We start from the raw sequence: 7,675 nt of genomic DNA on the forward strand, positions 1-7,675 counted from the left end.
ATAGAATAGATCCTGCACCTCCAGATATCCCACCCAAGTTCCAGGCAGAAAGAAGGGGGATCGAGGGAGGCAAAAAGCAAATGGTAAGAAGCAATAGCCACCTCCTTGTCAGGATTGCCTTTTATTCTGGAAGGGAAGTCCTACCCGGAGTTTTCTGCCTGGATCTCATTACTAGAGCTAATGTTATATCATGGCCATCTTTATCTAAAAAAGAGACTGAGATATAAGTATCTGTAGTAGAGTAAAGCAGGCGATAACATGCTTGAGTCAGCTAATCTACAGTATCTGCCAGGGCAGGTGATCCTAATTTTACAGGTGAGGAATCTAAGGCTGACAGGAGTCACATGATATGCCCGAGTTAACTAAGGGAATGTGGGTCACAGACAATATGTCAATCTGTTCTTGTGGAGAATCTATGACAGAATTTCACAGAGAGAGGTGAAGGGGTACCTTTTATCAGTGCCCACTCCAGCCTTCTTGGCCTCAATGCATCTTGCAGGCATCCCCAGACCTTGGACAGGAAGTATAGACTTATAGTGTCCTTGAGGCCACTAAACCTGGAGATTGAGAAACCAACCTTTCAGAAGCTGGAGCATTTCCATGGGGGATGTACAGGCCAACGTGAGAAGGAAGAGAGGACTCAAGGGAAGTTTCCATGGCAAGTACCACAAACTCATCAAGGCCACTTGTCAGCAGTTTTGTGTGGCACCACGGGGAGCATCAAGGCTAACAGGGAATTGTGCTCATTGTTGAGTTGCTATAGAGGGGGTTTACAGCATTTAGGATAGCTTGAAAAAGAAAAGGTAAATGGCTTGTGAAGGTAGAGGTGAGGAAGAGTCTTTGTTCCTGTTGGATTGACTTAGGTTTGAGGGGAAAGTGCAGCTGTAGACAAGGAGACCTAGAGTGAATTGTGGCACTAGAGAGGAGCACTGAGATAGTTCTGAGATCGGTGGCTGTTGTGGATGGCCTACTACAAGACCTCAATGAAGATAACTATAAAATTTTGAGAGAGTGAAGGAAAGCCTAAATAATTGGGAAAATATACCATGTTCATGGATTGGAAGCCAATATTGTTAATATGCAAATTGTCCCTAAATTGATCAATAGATTTAGTGTAATCCCAATTAAAATCACAAGATTCTTTTATGGAACATGATGAGCTGCTTCTAAAACTTATATGGAAATAGAAAATACAAAGATTACCCAAGACATTCTTATAAAAGTACAAGGTAAGGGGATTTGTTCTAGCAGATATCAATATTTACTATGAAGTTACAGCAATTAAGGCAGTGTGGTATTTGTGCAAAGAAAGAAAGTTGAACCAATGGAATAGAATAGAGAACTCAGAAATAGATTGTGCATAGATACGTGATATATGACAAAAATAACACTGTGGAGCACTTGAGAAAAGATAGCCTTTCCAAATAAGAGATGCTTATACAATTGGGTATCCACATGGAAAAAAGGAAAATCTGACCCTTATCCTCACACCATCTACAAAAATCAAATTTCAGATAGTTTGGAAAATTTTGGATAGAGTCCTTAAAATTAAAGACAGAATAAGAAAGCCTTTAAAAGATAATATGGGAAAATACCTTTAGGACCTTAGGGTAGGAAAAAATTTCATAAGACACAAAAAACTTCTAATCATAAAAAAGAAGATTGTTCTACATTAAAGACCTTTGTTCATCAGACACTATTAAGAGAGGGAAAGGACAAGCCATAAGGCAATGCAAATTAAAGCCACAACAAGATTCTATTCCACACCCATCAGATGGGTAAAAAAAATTTTTAAGTGTGGCAACCCTTGGCATTGGCTAGGGCCTAGTACCAGAGGAACTCTCTTACACTGTTGATGGGAGTATAAATTGGCACAAACACTTTGGGAAACTGGCATTTTATAATAAAGTTGAAGATATGCATACCCTATGACTCAGAAATTCCTGTACAAAAATGTGCATGGGCAAGAATGTTTATAGTAGCATTGCCTGCAAAATCCTCAGACTGGAAACAATCCATATGTCCAACAGTAGAAGGGATAAATAAACTGTGGTATATTAAAACAACAGAATATTATATAGCAACAAAATGAAACCAGCCACACACAACATAGATGAACCTCAAAAACACAATTTTGATCAAAAGAAGCCAGATACAAAAGAATAAACACTACATGATTCCATCTATATGATACTAAAAAATCTTGCAAAGACACAAATAGGAGAGTGACATCAGCAATATGGCAGAGTGAGCAGTCTTCTTTGTCTCTCCCCCTTCGAATCTACAACTAATTGGACATTCATTGGTCAACAAAGGATATCCATGCAGCATCTCAGGATGCCTGAGAGACCCATGCTGCTATACATTGGAAGGTGGACGGACTTCCCCCCGGGAGGAGGTGGAGATAGCTGAAAACTCTGTGACTCCCAACCCCCAGACAGCCTAGTACCTGCAAGCGACTTTCTTCCAGTGGACATGCTCATAGCATTGCCATGCACCAAGGGCAGGTGTGTGCACACACCGGCAGAGTGATGTGGAAACAGGTGACTATAGCCCTACCTAAGCCCCCTGCGATTGCCCCTAAGCCTGGGGGGAAATCCACGGTCCCACAGCAGCCGCAGGGCAAGCCTCTACTCAGCATTAGCGGAGAGGCCCCACCCATCATTCAGAATGCTGGGAGTCTCCGGGGCAGGAGGATCCCAGGCAGTGCAGCAGCCCACCAGCTGCCTCTGATTCACAGTCTCCTGCTGTGGCCCAGAGGGGGCAAGGGGCAGCCAGTGAGCCCATGTGAGTGGATGGTGCCAGGTTGGAGTCCCAGCAAGCCTGCTCCATGGTCCAGGGGGAAAATCCACAGTCCAAAAGCAGCCATAGAGAAAGCCTCTGCGCAGCATTAGGGGAAAGGCCCCACCCGGCAATCACAAGGCTGGAAGGCCCTGAGGCAGAAGTAGCACAGCTGGGTGAGCTAATCATAGACTTCAGTAGATACCCATAGCTCTGCTGTGGCCCATAGTGGACAAGTGAGATCTTGCATGCCCTGATGGTGACAGAGCTGCAAATCTAGGTGAACCTGCTCCCGGCCACTGTGAAAGCCCATAACACCACTGCAGACTCTAAGGAGGGAGAAAGTCTAGGTGGTCTGCTACAGTAGGCACCAGCAACCTGAGGTCCCCTTGCTACTGTCCCCACAGCTGACAAGAGACCCCACAGGACCACTGTGACTATGAGGAGGGGCCCAGATCCAGTCAGCAACAGGTGACAGGGTTCCTGGTTGGTGCAGATTAAACAGCCGCTGCCCCCCCCCCAACTCCAGTAGAAGCAAGTGGAAGCAGTAACTAAACTCTATCTCTATGCAGAGGCACAAATCCACGCCATCAAGCACTATGAAAAAATATATTAAGTCTCCAGAACAGAAGGAAAATGACAAGTACCCAGAAAAAATCCCAAAGACAATGAAATCTATAACCTAAATGACAATGAATTCAAAAGAGCCATCATTTAAAAACTCAATGAGTTAAAAGAGAGTACAGATAGACAACTCAACGAGTTCAGGAGCTATGTCACAAAAGAGCTTGACACTATAAAGAAGAACCAATCCGAAATGTTGGAGATGAAGAACACAATGGAATAGATTAAGAAAAATCTGGACTCGCTGAACAGTAGGGTCGATGATATGGAGGGCAGAATTAGCAATTTGGAGGATAGGAATACAGAAATAAACAGATAGAGGAGGAGAGAGAACTAAGACTAAAAAGAAATGAAGAAACTCTCCAAGAATTATCTGACTCAATTAGGAAATGCAACATAAGGATTATAGGTATCCCAGAGGGAGAAGAGAAGGAGAAGGGGGCAGAAAGCCTGTTCAAAGAAATAATGGCTAAGAACTTTCAAAACCTGGGGAGAGCAATGGAACTCCATGTGACAGAAGCCAATAGATCTCAAAACTTTATCAATGTTAAAAGACCAACTCCAAGGCATATAGTAGTGAAGCTTGCAAAAGTCAATGACAAAGAGAAAACACTAAGGGCAGCAATGCAGAAGAAAATAACCTACAAAGGAACCCCCATAAGGCTGTCAGCAGATTTCTCAGCAGATACCTTACAAGCTAGAAGAGAGTGGAATGATATATTCAAAACTCTGAAGGACAAAAACTTGCAGCCAAGAATACTCTATCCAGCAAAAATATCCTTCAAATATGATGGAGAAATAAAAACTTTCCCAGATAAACAAAAGTTAAGGGAGTTCATTGCCACAAGTCTTCCCCTACAAGAAATGCTCAGGAAGACCCTCATACCTGAAACATCAAAAAAAGGAAAGAGGTTACAAAACCCAGAGCAAAGGAGATAAGTAGAAAGACAAAAACAGAAAGTAGCAGCTCTCCATCAGAACAGGTTAGCAAAAGTTAAGTATAACATTAAAGATAAAAGGAAGGTAAACACCCAGAATAAATATAATCTTGTCATTTTAACCACAAACTCACAACACAAGAAGGAAGAGGGGAAAAAATCTGACAATAACAATGTAGAAGGGGAAGAGGAAAGGGATGGAACATCTTAATCTAAGGAAATAAGAGGCTATCCTAAAATGGACTATCTCATCTATGATATGTTTTATACAAACCACTTGGTAACCACTAAACCAATAACAAGAATAAAAGCACAAATTACAAATAAGAAGAAAGCCAAACAAAGGAAATGCAAGAGAACCAGAAAACAAGTGATAAAATGGCAGCAGTAGGCCCCCACATTTCAATAATCTCTCTAAATGTAAATGGATTGAACTCTCCAATCAAAAGACACAGCGTGGCAGGATGGATTAAAGAACAAGACCCAACAATATGCTGTTTCCAGGAAACACACCTCAGCCCCAAAGACAAACATAGACTCAGAGTGAGGGGATGGAAGACAATACTCCAAGCTAATAATGAACATATGAAAGCAGGTGTCACCATACTTATATGAGACAAAGTAGACTTCAAAGCAAAACAGATAAAGAAAGACAAAGAGAGGCAGTTTATAATGATAAGAGGGAGACTCCACCAAGATTACATAGCACTTATAGATATATACGCACCCAACGCAGGAGCACCAAAATTTGTAAGGCAACTGTTAACAAAACTAAAAGGAGACGTCAACAACAATACAATAATAGTAAAGGACCTCAACACCCCATTAACACCAATGGATAGATCATCCAGACAGAAAGTCAACAAGGAAATTATAGAACAAAATGAAAAATTAGACCAGATGGACTTAATAGATACATATAGAACACTTCATCCAAAAACAGCAGGTTACACATTCTTCTCAAGTGCGCATGGGACATTCTCAAGGGTAGACCATATCTTGGGAAAGAAAGCAAGCCTCAATAAATTCAAGAGGGTTGAAATACTATCAAGCATCTTTTCTGATCATAATGCCATGAAACTGAAATCAACTACAAGAATAAAGCTGGGAAAGGGGCAAAAATGTGGAGACTAAACACCATGCTACTGAACAAACAATGGATTATTGAAGAAATTAAAGAAGAAATAAAATATTATCTGGAGAAAAATGAAAATGAAAACACACCATACCAACTCATTTGGGACACAGCAAAAGCAGTCCGAAGAGGGAAATTCATTGCAATACAGGTTCACCACAACAAACAAGAAAAATCTCAGATAAGCAATCTCAAACAACACCTAACAGAATTAGAAAAAGAAGAACAAACAAAGGAGGGAAATAATAAAAATTAAAGCAGAAATAAATGATATTGAAACAAAAAAGACAGTAGAAAGGATCAATGAAACAAAGAGTTGGTTCTTCAAAAAAATTAACAAAATTGACAAATCCTTAGCCAAACTCACTAAGAAAAAAAGAGAGACGACTCAAAGAAATAAAATTAGAAATGAGAGAGGAGAAATCACAACAGATACCACAGAAATACAAAGGATCATAAGAGAATACTATGAAAAACTATATGCCTACGAATTGGACAACCTAGAGGAAATGGAGAAATTCTTAGACTCTTACAACCTCCCAAAACTGAAGCAGGAAGAAATAGAGAATCTGAATAGACCAATCACAAGTAAAGAAGTAGAAACAGTAATCAAAAACCTCCCAAAAAATAAAAGTCCAGGACCAGACGGCTTCTCTGGAGAATTCTACCAAACTTTCAAAGAAGATTTACAACCTATCCTTCTCAAACTATTCCAGAAAATTGAAGAAGATGGAGCACTCCCTAACACATTCTATGAAGCCAACATCACCCTGATCCCAAAACCTGACAAGGACAACACAAAGAAGGAAAACTATAGGCCAATATCACTGAGGAACATAGATGCAAAAATCCTCAACAAAATTTTGGCAAACTGAATACAACAATACATTAAAAAGATTATACAATATGGTCAAGTGGGATTTATACCAGAAACACAGGGATGGTTCATCATCTGCAAGTCAATCAACGTGATACACTACATTAACAAAATAAGAAACAAAAACCACATGATCATCTCAATAGATGCAGAGAAAGCATTTGACAAGATCCAACATCCATTTATCATAAAAACCCTCAATAAAATGGGTATAGAAGGAAAGTACCTCAACATAATAAAGGCCATATATGACAAAACCACAGCCAACATCATACTCAATGGGCAAAAACTGAAAGCCATCCCTCTGAGAACAGGAACAAGACAAAGGTGCCCACTCTCACCACTCTTATTTAACATAGTACTGGTGGTTTGGGCCAGAGCAATTCGACAAGAAAAAGAAATAAAAGGAATCCAAATAGGCAATGAAGAAGTGAAACTCTCGCTGTTTGCAGACCACATGATCTTATATATAGAAAACCCCAAAGAATCCATTGGAAAACTATTAGAAATAATCAACAGCTACAGCAAAGTTGCAGGGTATAAAATCAACATACATAGATCAGTAGCATTTCTATACTCTAACAAGGAACTAACAGAAAAAGATCTCAGGAACTCAATCCCATTCACAATCGCAAAAAAAAAGAATAAAATACCTTGGGGTAAATTTAACCAAGGAAGTGAAAGACCTATACAACGAAAACCACAAGACTTTCCTGAAAGAAATTGATGATGACATAAAGAGATGGAAACACATTCCATGCACATGGATTGGAAGAATAAACATAGTTAAAATGTCCGTACTACCTAAAGCAATCTACAGATTCAACGCTATCCCAATCAGAATCCCAAGGACATTCTCAACAGAAATTGAACAAAGAATCCTAAAATTCATATGGGGCAACAAAAGACCCTGAATTGCTAAAGCAATCCTGAGAAAAAAGAACAAAGCTTCAGGCATCACTATCCCTGACTTCAAAACATACTACAAAGCTACAGTAATCCAAACAGCATGGCACTGGTACAAAAACAGGTGCACAGATCAATGGAACAGAATTGAAAGCCAAGAAATAAAACCACACATCAATGGACAACTAATCTTCCACAAAGGAGCTGAGGGCCTACAATGGAGAAAAGAAAGTCTCTTTGGGGGCCAGCTCCGTGGCAGAGTGGTTAAGTTCGCGTGCTCTGCTGCGGTGACCCAGGGTTTGGATCCCGGGTGCGGACATGGCACCACTCGTCAGGCCACGTTGAGGTGGCGTCCCACATCCCACAACTGGAAGGACATGCAACTAGGATATAAAACTGTGTACGGCGGCGGGG

This window comes from Equus quagga, chromosome 2, assembly GCF_021613505.1.
Source record: "Equus quagga isolate Etosha38 chromosome 2, UCLA_HA_Equagga_1.0, whole genome shotgun sequence".
Lineage (NCBI taxonomy): Eukaryota > Metazoa > Chordata > Mammalia > Perissodactyla > Equidae > Equus > Equus quagga.